The 16,864-nt window shown below is 41.4% G+C and overlaps 1 non-coding gene across 1 annotated transcript; it reads left to right on the top strand.

Annotated features, from left to right (window-relative positions):
• Nucleotides 1-13,840: 13,840 nt before the first annotated feature.
• On the top strand, nt 13,841-13,946 carry LOC120107638. The gene has a single exon (XR_005509346.1). It is a non-coding gene; the product is annotated as a small nucleolar RNA R71 (small nucleolar RNA).
• Nucleotides 13,947-16,864: the final 2,918 nt, after the last annotated feature.

Raw genomic sequence — 16,864 nt, 5'->3', positions numbered from 1 at the left:
TCGGTTTGGGAGAGAAGAATTTTTAGGAGAAGAAGGACTGATTGTTGGGGTGATGAGATTGCTGGGATTAATCCGGGAGTTTGGACTCGGCTGGAAATGAATGGGTTGTATCATAGAGAAATGAGTGTTTGATACCGGAGATGTGATCCTATTCAATTGGTAAGATGGTTGGAACGTGTGGGAAGGAAATTAGGTGACTGAATCAGAATCTGAGAGGGTCTTGATTTGCGGGGTGCATGTGATTTAGGTCCAGGAATAATCCCTAACGAGCTTGACTCAACCTGCATACATTAGACTCAATCAGTAAATAAATAAGTAAAACTTGAATTACCTTTAATAATTTATTAAAATGCAATAACGAAGGTGACACATTTTTTTAGTTAAATTCACAAAATATATGAATTAAAATAATGATAAGTGCTATGAATAAGATATTAGTTTATGCATTATTTAGCACTTATCACACCCCCAACCTACATTTTGCTAGTCCTCGAGCAAAATAAAAACTAACTCACTTTCGCAGGAATCGCGATTGCATTTACCGTATGCAATAAGGCTTTAAACCCCTAGGTGGCCCTAGTGGACGAGTTTTGTCTCGTGAGGGTTTTTGACTCAGATACCCACAAACTGCTGTCCCTACCTAAAGAATTTATTTTATTATTTTATAAAATCTAATTTCAAATGCATAAGTGCCAATAATTTCAAAAGCACACTAAGTTTTAATTACTAAGTCAGCCCAAAGCCTAGGTCAAAATGCAATTCAAGTTGAGGTCATTAAGTTTCCGTTAGAGAGTTGTAAGGCTCATTTATACTCGGGTGCTCGGTGATATCTGGACCATACACAAGCTAAGGCTTTAGATTCTCCAAAATACTGCTAAAGCTAGTAGTTTTCAAGAATTGGTCAGATAAGACCTAATCACTGATTCAAAATCATCCTATCTTGCAGGATTTCGAGAGTTGTGGATGTTTACTTTAATACCTCATGGGCTTTATCTGTAATATTCCAGTCTACTCGAATGTTTACAACGACGGCTTTCACACTATTATATTTTTCAAGGTCAATATTATTTTCTCCCTTTTTTTTTCATTTATTTATTTTGTATTTATAAATAAATTATGCACTTTTACTCTTGTAATGATTACTCCGTATAGCGAGCATTCAGTCAACACTCCCACACCAGATGGCATAAGGTGTTGGGCATCAAGACTCCCCTACGGATCTATGCTCGGGTTCATCATCACAAGCCCGCTGACCTTTGACAATAGGTAGCCCTTTTCGATGTACCTGACTAAATTCACTTTTTTTTTTAATAATAGTGAATTAGATAGGTATGATTAATTAGGACTCACGGTTGCTACCAGACTTAACAACATAATGTTGAACCTAACCCTTAGAAGTGTAGGCCATGTGTGTTGTGAAATTCCAAAGTAAAAATTATCTTACAACTTGCTAAAAGAACTTTTAATAAAAAGAACTCAAATTGACTTACTCCTGACTAGTTATTGGGCTTTTTAGATTTTATATACTTCGTGTGTTTATCATTTCAGCACTAAAGCATAGAAATTAGGTTTTTTTTTTGTTTGTTTGTTTTTTTTTTTACTTTAATGAAATTTACTCAAAAATGCGAAAATGCGAAAAATTTCTTCAAAAATTCGAATCCTATACCCCCCAACCTAGATCAGACATTGTCCTCAATATTTTTTTAATATTATATTATTATTTTTATTATTTTTTATATTTTTTATATTTTTTATTTTTTTATTTTAGTTTGGACGAAAATATGATGCAGATGGAAAATAGAAGCATTTTACCTTAGTTGCATCAGTAATATGAGGACTCCTGTTAAGAAATTAGAAAATATGTAATAAAAAATGCAAAAATATCCTACGAAAATTGGGTTGCCTCCCAACAAGTGCTAAGTTTAACGTCTTCAGCCAGATGCAGTGCATCCTTAATTATATCATACCGGGCTCATGCCGAGTTCTCCAAGAAAGAAAATTTGTGGGAAACTGATTGTCGGGCACAGAGTTGACTGCTGGTATGGCCTTTTCTATATCAAAGTCAAAATGGGCCAAGCATGTTTTCAGAGGATCATCTGCCAAAATATAGGGAAGGGCTTCTTCTAAAAGATCATCCATTTTGTCTATTAGGAAGCACTCAACTTTCCTTGTGGGTTAGTCGGAGGCACGAAATATATTTAACTTGACCTTCATATTCCCAAAAGATATATTCATCACCCCAGTTCTACAATTTATACTCGCATTGGCTGTAGCTAAAAAGAGACAACCTAGAATCATAGGGATCTGTTTCTTAAGATTAGGCACAGGTTCCATATCAAGGACGATAAAATCGACTGGAAAATAGAATTTGTCTACCTTGACTAGGACGTCTTCAATTGTTCCTCGTGGTATTTTTACAGATCGATCAGCCAATTGAAGGGATACCGAGGTTGGTTTTAACTCACCTAGCCCAAGTTTCTCATAAACTGAGTAAGGTAAAAGGTTGACACTTGCCCCTAGATCTAAGAGTGCTCGATCAATGAAATTATTTCCTAAGACGCAGGAGATGGTGGGAGCACCAGGATCTTTGAATTTTGGAGGCATGTTGTGTTGGAGAATAGAACTCACTTGCTCAGTTAGGAAGACCTTTTTAGGCACATATGTCCTAGATTTTCGCTTTTGGGTACAAAGATCTTTGAGAAATTTGGCATAGGAGGGAACTTGTCTAATAGCATCAAGAAGCGGGAGGTTGATTTTGACTTGTTTGAAAACCTCCATCATCTCCTCTAGTGAAGTTCTCTTTTTGCCAAAGAGAGCGGGTGAATTAAGAGCTTCAGAAAATGGAGCCTTTGGGATGTGAGTTTTGGCAGAAGGTAGACTAGCTGAAGAAGAAGAAGGTTTTAGATTTTTATTTGACATATTTCTATCCTTTTCTTCACCTTCCTTATTGTTATCCTCCCCAATCTTATTGTCTACTACACGTCCACTCCTTAGGGTAGTCAAAGCATTGGCTTGTTCATGATGAATTGTGTTTAGTTGATTTTCTTGAGCCATGTATTGTCCCCTAGGATTACTCACTGGTTGGCTTGGAAGCTTTCCTTCCTCTCGCTTGTTCAGTGCATTAGCTAGTTGCCCCATTTGGGATTCTAGCTTGGCGATAGATTGTGTGTGAGAGTGCACCAATTGTGTAATAGTCTTCAAACCTTGAAGGGCGGTCAACACTTTCTCCTCAAAGGCTGTGTTTCTATGGGGTGGAGGAGAAGTGTGTTGAAATTGAGTCGAAGGATGGTAGGGATGAATATTTTGTGGGGTTTGAAAATTCTGAGGATTTTAAAAATTTTGGGAGTAGGGTTGGGCAGTATTCGAAGCTTGCTGCTTCCAAGAAAAGTTTGGATGATTCCGCCATCTGTTGGAAATTATGTCCTAAATCCAATCAATTGTTGATTGTAAATGTATTTGAATCAATTATAAATAACATGGTATTTATTCATCAACAGAACATCTTCACAAACTCCGTAGGTCATTGTGTATCATATTTGTTGGTTGTCTTCCAAACCAATGAGTATAGAGATACTAGTATGGTATACAGGTGAATGGTAGTGTACGTTCACTGAACGTGACCAATTGACGGACTCTCTCTTGTCAAGAGTTGTTCCAAGTGGATACGGGTATATGTATCCTTTAGACCTGAGATTGCAACCGGTGGCTTGCAAGCAACTCACTGTACTTTGGTGCCGGACTACCTGGATTTCTAATCCAGCGACGGAAGGTTTCTGGGTCCAGTCAAGTACTTGTGGTAGTCAGTTGCAGATCAAGATGGGATTGACCCCCTTTAGAAATAAGGGTGAATGCATTGTGTTTTCAATTAAGTAGTATCCTGGCCAGGGAAAGTCAAATCTCCATCACTTGACTTATTGAATTGAAACATATTTCCGGATGGATCGTTTCAGGGTAGACAGACTCTGAACCCACCCTGGGCATTTTCTGGTCAAGAGGATAAATTATGCGGTAACCATAATCCATAGGTTCTAGAATGTTGCTTTGCATCTATTCGGCCTATCCGGTCGTCGGATCCCATTGCTAGATGGTTACTTCGATTAGTGCAGGAAGTGTTCTTGTACTACCGGCTTAGGCTCGAACCTGTGAGGTCACACGCTTAGAAGTTTCTGGATTGATCAAATGGCTGATTGACGATTGAGAATCGTCTAGAGGTAAAATTGTCAATGTGATTGACTGATTGCCCTAAGTAATTGTTGCTTGAAAAAGTTAATTGGTGATTGGATCACTGATTAGACTCAATTTGCCCCCAACCAAATTAGATTTGGCTTGAGTCAAATTGGACTTGGACTTCTTGCCCATGTGGGACCCACATACTGTATGTGGAACCCACGTCCTGCCTATGTGGGACCCACATACTGTATGTGGGACCCACGTCCTGCCTATGTGGAACCCACGTCCTGCCTATGTGGGACCCACATAATGTATGTGGGACCCACGTCCTGCATATGTGGAACCAACATACTGTATGTGGGACCCACATTCTGCTTAGGTGGGACCCACATACTGTATGTGGGATCCACATCCTGATCGCCCTCCAGGCCACGTCATCCTTTTGCATGAGTGACACGTGGCAGAGCAGGATACCTCTTTTGCTTGCATGCGTGATATGTGGCGAAGCAGGACACCTCTTTTGCTTGCATGTGTGACATGTGGCGGGCCTGGACACCTCACACTCCTCCTGATGTCATCCATGACCTCATCTGCCTCATGAGGTCATCCATGACATCGCCCTCCAGGCCACCTCACCCATTTGCATGCATGACACGTGGCGGAGCAGGACACCTCTTTTTCTTGCATGTGTGACATGTGTCCTGGCAGGACACCTCACAGGACACCTCATAGGGACACCTCACCTTCTTCTTGGCCTATAAATAGGCCACCCCTCTTCATTCTTCTCTACACAAAAAAAAGAGCACTAGAGAAAGAGAGTGAAAGGAGAGAGTAGCTCTGAAGGTGAAAGCCCAAGAAGGAGTTCTTGTCTCCCTGCGAGCTAGCACTCCCCGGGAAGCTGATCATTCCGGAGCTTCGTGTGGACGAGTCATCGAGGCCGGACGCTTGTGCGGCTGCGAAGCATCCTTGAAGAAACCCCCTTCTAAAGGTAAGAGACCTGATCTCTTTTACGGTTGAGATATGATCTCAATCTTCAAATCACAAGAAGTTGTGATTTATGCATATTTATTTGAATCACACAATCCTCGGGATCTGAGGGCTTTGTGATATTTGGTGTCAAAGCAAATGATTAGTGGAGACTATCCGATTCTCGAAAACTCTCACGCGTGATCGTGTGACGAAGCGTGGCTCTCCACTCGGGGGCTCATATGATGAGTGCTTTGATAGGCACGCGCGGTGTCACCCTATGTATTGGGATTGAGCCCGCGCTACATGTGATGTGCAGTTGAAGACTGTCTTCGACTGTTACCAGAGTTAAAATATCTAAAATATCAAGCATGTTATGGGTTAAAATGCTTAACCCGTTCTTTCCGCATAAAAATTTTCTGAAATTCATGCTTAGCCCTCTGCATGCATACTATCAGAGGTATCTGAGCACGTCCAAGTTCTTTGTGATATCAAATATCTATGCAAAATGTGATCTTTTACATATGATGTAAACTGATTATATAATTTTATGATGTTATTCATAAGATGAATAGACATGTTTGTATACATGTGGAAACCATTTAACTTGAACATTAAAAGGGATTTTAATGATTCAAAGTTGTAATGCATGCAAAACCAAGATAAGACATGAATAATACAATACACTTAATTGTGAATTAAGTATTGATGTAGATCTTAGATTTTAAATGTGATTTAAACATCTAAGACATTGCATAAATCATGGGGATAATGGGTTATCTAATCAAATCTGGTTGGGTTAGACCCAATGATCAAAATCAAAATATGGAATAATAACTGGTCAAATCTAATTTAAAATGTTTACTTTGGATTCGATCAAGGTAACTCTTGATCTTTGCAATAGTTGTAGTTGATCAAGTCCATGTCTCTTGATAAGACCAAATGGATGTTGATTTGGGCTCCGCGGTTGAGCACTGAGTTTTGATATTGATCGAATTGAAATTGATGAACCAGTTGGTGTCTAAGGCAACTGTTATCAGTAGTTTTTTTAATTGGAAGCTACTTGCTGGGTTTCGGTCCAGTCAAGTTAATGGCATACCCTTCTACTGATTTCACTTACCTGGCCATCTAGGTGAATCTCTTTTGATCAGATCTCTGATTAACTCTTGTTGACCCATGCCCAATAAGGAAATCGGTCGGACCGATTTAGGTGCACTGACTCAAACCTGTTCTTATTAACCTCTGATTTGAAGAAGTCAGTGGGAGGATCAAGGTTAGTCAACTTTTCCTGTTTCATAAAAATCCTCTAAATTATCAGGTTCTTAAAAATGGTGCGGTTAATAGAAGATGACCGTGTCATAGCCTTCCATTACGTTGAAATGATAATGAGTCCAATATGTTTATGATCATTGGAGGCGATACACGCCTGGTGCTCATCGGCTATTGGAATTGTCACTCAATTAATGATGAATCGGTTGCATCCATTAAATAGGTGGTCAGGTGAGCCGAGCCACACTCGGGCTTGGTCATCTACTGATGTGATGAACTTAATGCAGCAAGTTGATGGTTGGACCTGACCAGGTTTTTCAGTGGAGGTGACACACACCTGCTGAAGCGGCCTGTGGCAAAAGGATATTACTGGGAGTTGTTTGGTGAAACAATTGGTTATGAACCTACCCTTAGAAACAGATGGGTTAGCCGAGACACACTCGGGCCCATCTGTAGTCTATGTGGATTCCGGTACCCACTAAAGAATTAGGAGTAATTCTTCGGATTAAAGTAGAGGCTATTGATTCGTACAAAATGGTGGGAGGATCTTTGGACTAAAATCCAAATTTCTTGATTATATTGATTCATTTACTGATTAGGCTTTGTTGTCATTCTTTGTAGAAATGGCCACTCAATTGTCACTTAGGTCATTATTAGATAATGATAAGTTGACCGGTCCCAACTTTTCAATCTGGCTTAGAAAGCTTAAGATCGTCCTGGAACACGAGAGGACCATGTATATAATTATTGATCCAGCACCTGAATTGCCTCCTGCTAATGCACGGATAGCAGTACGTGACGCTTACCAAAAATGGACGAGTGATCGGATCACTGTCCGGTGCATTATGCTAGCAGCAATGAGCGACGAATTCTCGCAGAGATTCGAGAGTGCTCAGCCGAACGAGATCATTCAAGTGTTGAATGAATCGTTTGGCGTCCCTGATGACGATAAAAGGTATAGTACCACTTGCTGTATCTTCAACGCCAAACTCAGGGAAGGGGCCTCTGTTACGGACCATGTACTGTACATGATCGAGTTGATAGAGCGCCTGAGCAAACTCGGCTTTTCCCTGCATGAACAATTGGGAAAGGACGCGATTTTGAATTCCCTGCCTGATTCCTACTGACCATTCCTCACTCATTATAGAATGACAAAGCCTGTACTCAATTTTCATGGTCTTTTGGGGTTGTTGCAGAACTTTGAGAAGGATAACCAGCTCAGGAAAGGGCCGGTTAATGTGGTTGGTGGTGGGGCAGGACGTCGTCCCTTTGGAAAAGAGAAAAACAAAAATAAAAACAAAAATAAAAATAAAAGGAAGAGAAAGGTGCTAAGTGTCGGAACATCTTATCAGATGATAAGAAAGCGGGCTAACCCTAGAAAGGTGGTGTGCTACCACTGTCAGAAATCGGAACACTGGAAAAGAAACTGTCCTCTATATGTAGCCACCCTTGATCCAAACAGGCCCAGGAGAAATGAGCAAACAGTTGCTGGGCAAGGTACTTATATGATAACTCCTTGTAATTTCTCCATATGTGATAAATTGACCTGGGTATTGGATACCGGAAGTCCTTATAATATTTGCAATTCATTATAGGGGCTGCATGTCAATAAGAGATTTGAGGATAATGAGAGGTTCCTGAATGTTGGAGATGGAAGGACTGTTCCAGTTCTAGCATTGGGAGATCTTAAGTTAGTTTTCAATTCTCATGTAATTGCCTTAAGTGACTGTCACTTTTGTCCGTCGTTCTTAATGAACGTCATTTCTATAGGACTTTTAGCCCAAAACGGTTATGAAATATCAATAAAGAATCGTTCTTGTAATATCATTGTGAATGGTGTTATTATGGTTGATGGACAATTAATAAATGGCATTTACACAATATCACATCCTGTTAGTGTAATGTACACATCAAGTAAGCGACCCAGGATAGATAATGTCTCTGATACCTACCTATGGCATTGCCGGCTAGGACATATTAACAAGAACAGGATCAACAAGTTGGCCAAGTTGGGTATTCTGAATATTAATGATCTTAAATCATTTCCAACTTGTGAGTCTTGTCTTCTTGGTAAAATGACCAAATCACTCTTTACTGGAAAAGATGAGAGAGCCATAGATATTCTAGGACTCGTACATACTGATGTATGTGGACCTATGAGTACAAGTGCTAGAGGAGGGTACAACTATTTCATTACGTTTATAGACGACCTGTCAAGGTACGGGCATGTGTTTCTTATGAGGCATAAGTCTGAGTTCTTTGAAATGTTCAAATTATACCGTAATGAAGTAGAGAAACAAACTGGAAAGTATATTAAAATTCTTCGATCTGATCGAGGAGGGAAATATCTCTCCAGTGATTTTTTGACTTATCTGGAAGAGAATGAGATTCTGTCTCAGTGGACCCCTCCTGGAACACCTCAACATAACGGTGTATCTGAAAGGAGGAACAGGACTCTGTTAGACATGGTCCGGTCCATGATGGGTTTCGCTAGCCTGCCTTTATCCTTTTGGGGATATGCTCTAGAATCTGCCTGCTATATCTTAAATAAGGTTCCTAGTAAATCTGTAATTAAAACTCCACATGAGATGTGGACTGGGCGTAAGCCAGTGATCACTCACCTAAGAGTTTGGGGGTGTAAGGCCTTTGTCAAGCGTTTGAAAGCAGATAAGCTGGAATCCAAGTCTGATAATTGTTTCTTCGTCGGATATCCAAAAGAAACCTTAGGGTATTGCTTCTATAATACTGATACGCAAAAGTTGTTTGTCTGTAATAGGGCTGTTTTCCTTGAGAAGGAGTTCTTTGGTGAAGGAGCTAACAACTCTGATGTTGCACTTAAGGAAGTTCAACGTATAGAAGAACCAGTACAGACTAAAGAACCGGATTTGATTAGATCAGATCCAGAACCCATTATAGAGACATCCGTGAGACGATCCGGTAGAGTACCGCATCAGCCGGACAGATACTATGGTTTTCTGGTCCAAGACAGTGAACCTGTTGGTCTCGATGAGAACACAGAGGATCCCGTCACCTACATGGATGCTATGCAAAGGTCTGATTCTGAGAAATGGTTTAATGCCATGAAATCCGAAATGGAGTCCATTGAGGTCAATGATGTATGGACATTGGTTGACCCACCTGAAGGAATCAAATCCATTGGGTGAAATGGATCTTCAAGAGGAAGAGAGGCGCAGACGGAAATGTGGAAACCTACAAAGCCCATCTGGTTGCCAAGGGATTTCGCCAACGTTATGGCATAGACTATGACGAGACGTTTTCTCCTGTGGCAATGCTGAAATCCATTCGGATCATGCTTGCGATAGCTGCACATCTGGACTTAGAGATTTGGTAGATGGATGTTAAAACCGCTTTCTGAATGGAGATTTAGAGGAGCAGGTATATATGATATAGCCTGAAGGTTTTATTTCTGCAGATGAATCTAAAGTATGCAAGCTTCAGAAGTCCTTATACGGACTGAAGCAGGCTTCTCGGAATTGGAACATACGCTTTGATACGGTGATCAAGACGTATGGCTTCGTTAGGAACGGAGAGGAACCTTGCATATATATGTGGGTAAATAGTTCAGTAGTGATGTTTCTTGTACTGTATGTGAATGATATTCTCTTAATAGGGAATGACATTCCTGCACTACAGGAAATAAAGATCTAGCTGTCATCACAGTTCTCCATGAAAGATCTGGGAGATGCATCCTACATCCTAGGGATGAAGATCTATAGGGATAGGTCTAAAAGGTTGCTTGGGTTATCCCAGTCCACGTACATAAATACTGTGCTGAAATGATTCAGCATGGAAAATTTCAAGAAAGGCTATCTTTCGATAGGTCATGGAATCACTCTTTCTAAAGGAGATTGCCCGACAACTCCCCAAGAAAGAGAGCGTATGAGTAGAATTCCATATGCCTCTGCTGTGGGATCTATTATGTATACTATGACATGTACTAGACCAGATGTGGCGTATTCACTAGGAGTAGTGAGTAGGTATCAATCTGACCCAGGAGAGAGCCACTGGAAAGTTGTAAAGACTATCCTCAAGTATTTGAGAAATACTAAGGATAAGTGGCTTGTTTATGGAGATATTGAGTTGAGACTTGTCGGTTATACCGATTCAAGTTTTCAATCAGACCGTGATGATAGCAAGTCTGTGTCTGGTTATGTGTTTACCCTGTTAGGTGGGGCCGTGTGCTGGAAAAGTTCCAAGCAGCATACCGTGGCAGACTCTGTATGCGAGACTGAATACATTGCTGCATCTGATACCGCCAAAGAAGCTGTCTAGTTACGAAAGTTCATTACTGAGCTAGGAGTTACACCCTCCGCTGATGGACCAGTTCCACTATACTGTGATAGCACTGGAGCCATCGCTCAAGCTAAGGAACCAAAGGCACACCAGCGCACCAAGCACATTCTGCGCCGGTATCACCTTGTTCGTGAGATAGTAGAACGAGGTGACGTTGATCTTCAAAAGATTGACGGGAAGGATAACTTAGCTGACCCCTTCACTAAGGCCCTCAGTGTAAAGGAGTTTGACCATCATTACTTGAAGATGGGTATACGATACTATACTGATTGGCTTTAGGTCAAGTGGGAGTTGTTGGAAATTATGTCCTAAATTCAATCAATTGTTGATTGTAAATGTATTTGAATCAATTATAAATAACATAGTATTTATTCATCAACAGAACATCTTCACAAACTCCGATGTGATGAAGTCCTTGGGACTGCTTTATGTAATGAAATATGATTTTGTCACACAAGTCCTTAAATGTTCATAACCGTATGATATACTATTAATAGGACGATAGTATTATCGGGCGTAGGTCATTGTGTATCATATTTGTTGGTTGTCTTCCAAACCAAAGAATATAGAGATACTAGTATGGTATACAGGTGAATGGTAGTGTACGTTCACTGAACGTGACCAATTGACGGACTCTCTCTTGTCAAGAGTTGTTCCAAGTGGATATGGGTATATGTATCCTTTAGACCTGAGATTGCAACCGGTGGCTTGCAAGCAACTCACTGTACTTTGGTGCCGGACTACCTGGATTTCTAATCCAGCGACGGAAGGTTTCTGGGTTCAGTCAAGTACTTGTGGTAGTCAGTTGCAGATCAAGATGGGATTGACCTCCTTTAGAAATAAGGGTGAATGCATTGTGTTTTCAATTAAGTAGTACCCTGGCCAGGGAAAGTCAAATCTCTATCACATGACTTATTGAATTGAAACATATTTCCGGATGGATCGTTTCAGGGTAGATAGACTCTGAACCCACCCTGGGCATTTTCTGGTCAAGAGGATGAATTATGCGGTAACCATAGTCCATAGGTTCTAGAATGTTGCTTTGCATCTATTCGGCCTATCCGGTCGTCGGGTCCCATTGCTAGATGGTTACTTCGATTAGTGCAGGAAGTGTTCTTGTACTACTGGCTTAGGCTCGAACCTGTGAGGTCACACGCTTAGAAGTTTCTGGATTGATCAAATGGCTGATTGACGATTGAGAATCGTCTAGAGGTAAAATTGTCAATGTGATTGACTGATTGCCCCAAGCAATTGTTGCTTGAAAAAGTTAATTGGTAATTGGATCACTGATTTGACTCAATTTGCCCCCAACCAAATTAGATTTGGCTTGAGTCCAAGTCTTGCCCATGTGGGACCCACATACTGTATGTGGGATCCACATCCTGCCTATATGGGATCCACATACTGTATGTGGGACCCACGTCCTGCCTATGTGGGACCCACGTCCTGCCTATGTGGGACCCACATCCTGTCTATATGGGACCCACATAATGTATGTGGGACCCACGTCCTGCATATGTGGAACCCACATACTATATGTGGGACCCATGTCCTGCTTAGGTGGGACCCACATACTGTATGTGGGATCCATATCCCGATCGCCCTCTAGGCCACGTCATCCTTTTGTATGAGTGACACGTGGCGGAGCAGGACACCTCTTTTGCTTGCATGCGTGATATGTGGCGAAGCAGGACACCTCTTTTGCTTGCATGTGTGACATGTGGCGGGCCTGGACACCTCACACTCCTCCTGATGTCATCCATGACCTCATCTGCCTCATGAGGTCATCCATGACATCGCCCTCCAGGCCACCTCACCCCTTTGCATGCATGACACGTGGCGGAGCAGGACACCTCTTTTTCTTGCATGTGTGACATGTGTCCTGGCAGGACACCTCACAGGACACCTCATAGGGACACCTCACCTTCTTCTTGGCCTATAAATAGGCCACCCCTCTTCCTTCTTCTCTACACAAAAAAAAAAGAGCACTAGAGAAAGAGAGTGAAAGGAGAGAGTAGCTCTGAAGGTGAAAGCCCAAGAAGGAGTTCTTGAGCTGTGAAGGTCCATCTTCTTCCTTCTCCATTTCAGCCAACCTTTTGCCTCCCTGCGAGCTAGCACTCCCCGGGAAGCTGATCATTCCGGAGCTTCGCGTGGACAAGTCATCGAGGCCGGACACTTGTGCGGCTGCGAAGCATCCTTGAAGGAACCCCCTTCTAAAGGTAAGAGACCTTATCTCTTTTACGGTTGAGATATGATCTCAATCTTCAAATCACAAGAAGTTGTGATTTATGCATATTTATTTGAATCACACAATCCTCGAGATCTAAGGGTTTTGTGATATTTGGTGTCAAAGCAAATGATTAGTGGAGACTATCCGATTCTCGGAAACTCTCACGCGTGATCGTGTGACGAAGCATGGCTCTCCACCCGGGGGCTCATATGATGAGTGGTTTGATAGGCACACACGGGTGTCACCCTATGTATTGGGACTGAGCCCGCGCCACATGTGATGTGCAGTTGAAGACTGTCTTCGACTGGTATCAGAGTTAAAATATCTAAAATATCAAGCATGTTATGGGTTAAAATGCTTAACCCGTTCTTTCCGCATAAAAATTTTCTGAAATTCATGCTTAGCCCTCTGCACGCATACTATCACCATCCCGGGTTATATGTATTGGAAAATGGGTCATTACCCGGTCTGGGCTGTGTTTGAGCAACATTGATGTGTTCTTGCACGAGTTTGGGGAATTGGGATGCTGAGGGGCACTCATGAATAGGGTGAGATGGGCTAGAACAGATAGCACACACTTGTGCTTGGGAAGAGTTAACGACATGTCCTCCCATCATCAGTTGGTCAATCTTATGGGACAATGCATCTACCTTGCTAGACAGGTCCATAGAATGACTTATTTCACAAATGGTCCATTTTCTTTGAGAACTCGGGGGTGCTTGACGAGAACAGAAAGCATGGTGGAGGGAGTTTTCATTGAGATTTTCAAATAATTTCCATGCTTCATGCTCATTTTTAAGCATGAAAGTTCCCCCACAAGAAGTATCAACCATCTAACAGTTTCGATCAGACAATCCGTCATAAAAGCATTGCACTAATTGCCACTTGGGTATCTGATGATGTGGGCATTTACGGATTAGGTCCCGAAATCTCTCCCAGGTTTCATGAAATTCTTCTCCATCGGTTTGGGAGAAGCTTGTGATGGCACGTCTAAACTGGTTCGTTCTTCCTATGGAAAATTATTTTTTAAGAAATTCTTGTTGCATTTGATCCCAGGAACGAATTGAATTAGCCTCTTAAGAATTCAGCCATTGCTTGGCTCTGTCTTTAAGGGAGAAGGAGAATAATCTAAGTTTCAGAGCATCATCAGTGAAGTTCTGAATCTTGACAGTGGTGCAAATCTTAAGAAATTCATCTAGGTGTTTATATGGATCTTCGTTGGTGAGCCCGTAAAAAGATGGGAGCATTTGGATCACACTAGACTTTATTTCATATTGTACAGCTGCTACTTCAGGTAATCGAATGCAAGATGGAGAAGTGTAAATGGTGGGAGTAAAGTACTCCCTCAGGAGTTTGGGTTGTTCTTCAGCCATCTCAGGAGGTGGAGCAGATCCTATGGTTCTATAGGTACGGATTTCGGCTCGAAGGGTCCTAATAGAACGCTCTATTTCAGGGTCAAAAGGTACTAATTCCGAAGATCTGGAACGACACCCTAGCATGCACTAAAACTCTTCTGATCAGTCAAGTGCAGTCAAGCATGCATTAAAAGAAACACTTCAAATCCTTATGTTTGCCCTAAAATTACTAGACAGCTTCTAACTGGTTTGAAGAGGGCACCTAAGCCTCCAATCCGGTCTAATGAACTGAGTTGACCAGGTAAGCTCCCAGGTAAGTGGGGGGGTCACGATGCGTTGCAAAGGTCCCACTTAAAAACCACTTGCCTCGAACAGATGAACTATCTCCCTTGGGACAAAGCTTGCCTAGACATCAACTGAGCCACATAGCGAAATTGGTGCAACTTTCGGTGATCTTCGTCCTATTGAGCTCGAATGTCCCTAGGGGCCAACGTCTAATTGATTTTAATTAAAGTGATAGCTATGTGCGAATTGGTTCACCTAATTTGGGCAAGAATCTGGTGATGAAATCCAGTTCTTATCTTGTTGGGGTGATTGCCCTTACTATGTGCGGATTAATTGGTGTGTGTATCAAGCATGCATTCACACTTTTACTGAAATTAAAATCAACCAATCACCACAAAATTTCAGGCTAATTAGGAATTAATTTAAATAAGCAAGGTTCAGATGTTACCAAAGAAAATTTTCCCAGCAATTTTTTTTTAAAGCAAACCTCTACAGCATTCCTTTTCCAGTGGTTTCCGTTTTGATCGTCCCAAATTTTCTCTTTGATTCCTGAATAAAAGAAAATTCAAAAATAAGTAAGAGAGAAAAAGGAGATAAGGAAAGTAAAAAAATAGAAAATATTTTTATTTTATTTAGATATATATATATTATTATTTTATTTTTTATTTTTTTATTTTTTTTTGAAAAGAAAAACAACTATGCTAGCAATCCCCGGCAACGGCGCCAAAAATTGATAGTCAACTTTAAAGACCATGCAATAGCACATATCTGGTAGGATAGCGATTACGGGTATTGATCCACAGGGATTGGGGTACAGTTGTTTTTCTTTTAAAAAAATATTTGAAAAGGAAAATTTGTGAAGACTATTAAACTAAGCAATTTAATAAGAAATGCAATTAAAATGATATCAGTTTGGAAAACCTAGGGCAAGAAATTCACCACTAACATCGAAACAAGGGTTAATTATATTTTAATTTATTCTTGGATTAACATGCAAATTGGCTATAAGCCTAATAAGCATTTAAATAGAAATTCACAAAAGTAATTTAGGCGTAGTCCATCTTCAGTTAGCATGAAATGTCTACCCTAATCTAAGGTGGCAGCACACCGCATCTTTCTTAAGCATGAACTATCTTATTTTTACTTTAATGATCATGAAAAGTATTTGTATAAACATCATACTTAAAATCACAGAATTTAAGTATGAGATAAAAGGATATTCATTAAGAGCAAGAATGTCTATACAATTCCAAGAACATGAAATTAAATAAACAAAATCCGTGTCCCTTTGTTAGGGCTGCATCCAGCCCTAAAGAGGAGATCAGCCTTCCATGGAGTCGTGAGTGACAGCAGCAGTGGCACAGCAGTGGGCTCCCATTTCTTCTTTTCTTCCTCCCTTCCCTGGATCTCTCCTTCCTTCTCTAGCAATTCATTATTTTTTTCTTTTGAGAAGGCATTCCCAAAAAGTCCCAAACTTCTCTCCCTCCTCTGTTTCCCGTGGGAACTTGGCCTGTGAGAGCTGCCATGGGATCTGTCTCCTTCCCCTCTTATAGCCTTCCCGAGTGAAGAGATAAGGGTAGAGGAACGGCTGCCGCGTGCATAGAGGATTTGGACGATGGAGGATAAAGATTGGAGCCGATCCGGAAGTTGATATGCTGCTGGGATGAAGAAACCGACGCTGCTTCCACGCGGAGGAGATGCGTCTTGCTGGGATCTTGTGCTAATCTTCAGATGCGTTGGAGTTGTTGGACAGCTGAGAGGCGATCTGGAAGTTGGGATGGCTGGGAGCGCACGGAAGAAAGTGATCCGTGGGAAGCTTTATCATGGCATTGAAAGGATTTTGGTTCTTGTTCAGAAGCAGGGGAAAAGATTGTAGAGGACGTGGACGATGGAATGAGTCTCACGGCTATGTAGAGATGCCGGAAGAATCGGGATGCTGATCCGAGTGATCACGAGATGAGGATGGATCACGGAGAGATTTGGAAAGTGCTAGATTAGAGGGAGATGAAGCTAATCCGGAACAGGGGAAGCGTGGATTGTGTGAGGTTGCTGCTGGGAGAAAATATGGGAAGGCATTGGATTCGGTTGAGGATGTGGATGAAGATAGATCATGACGGGATGAGAGCTGGTTTGGTTCTGTTTGTGGGAGATGGAAAGCTAGATTCGGGAGAAGCTTTGAATTTCGAACGGTTGCTGGGAGGCAGGAGATACGTTAAGAAGATGAACATGAGATGCTTGATTTTTTTTGGAGAGGATAGACTCTGTTCTGATATGC

Source organism: Phoenix dactylifera, unplaced genomic scaffold, assembly GCF_009389715.1.
Source record: "Phoenix dactylifera cultivar Barhee BC4 unplaced genomic scaffold, palm_55x_up_171113_PBpolish2nd_filt_p 000939F, whole genome shotgun sequence".
Taxonomy (NCBI): domain Eukaryota; kingdom Viridiplantae; phylum Streptophyta; class Magnoliopsida; order Arecales; family Arecaceae; genus Phoenix; species Phoenix dactylifera.
This window is presented reverse-complemented; position numbering and strand designations above follow the sequence as displayed.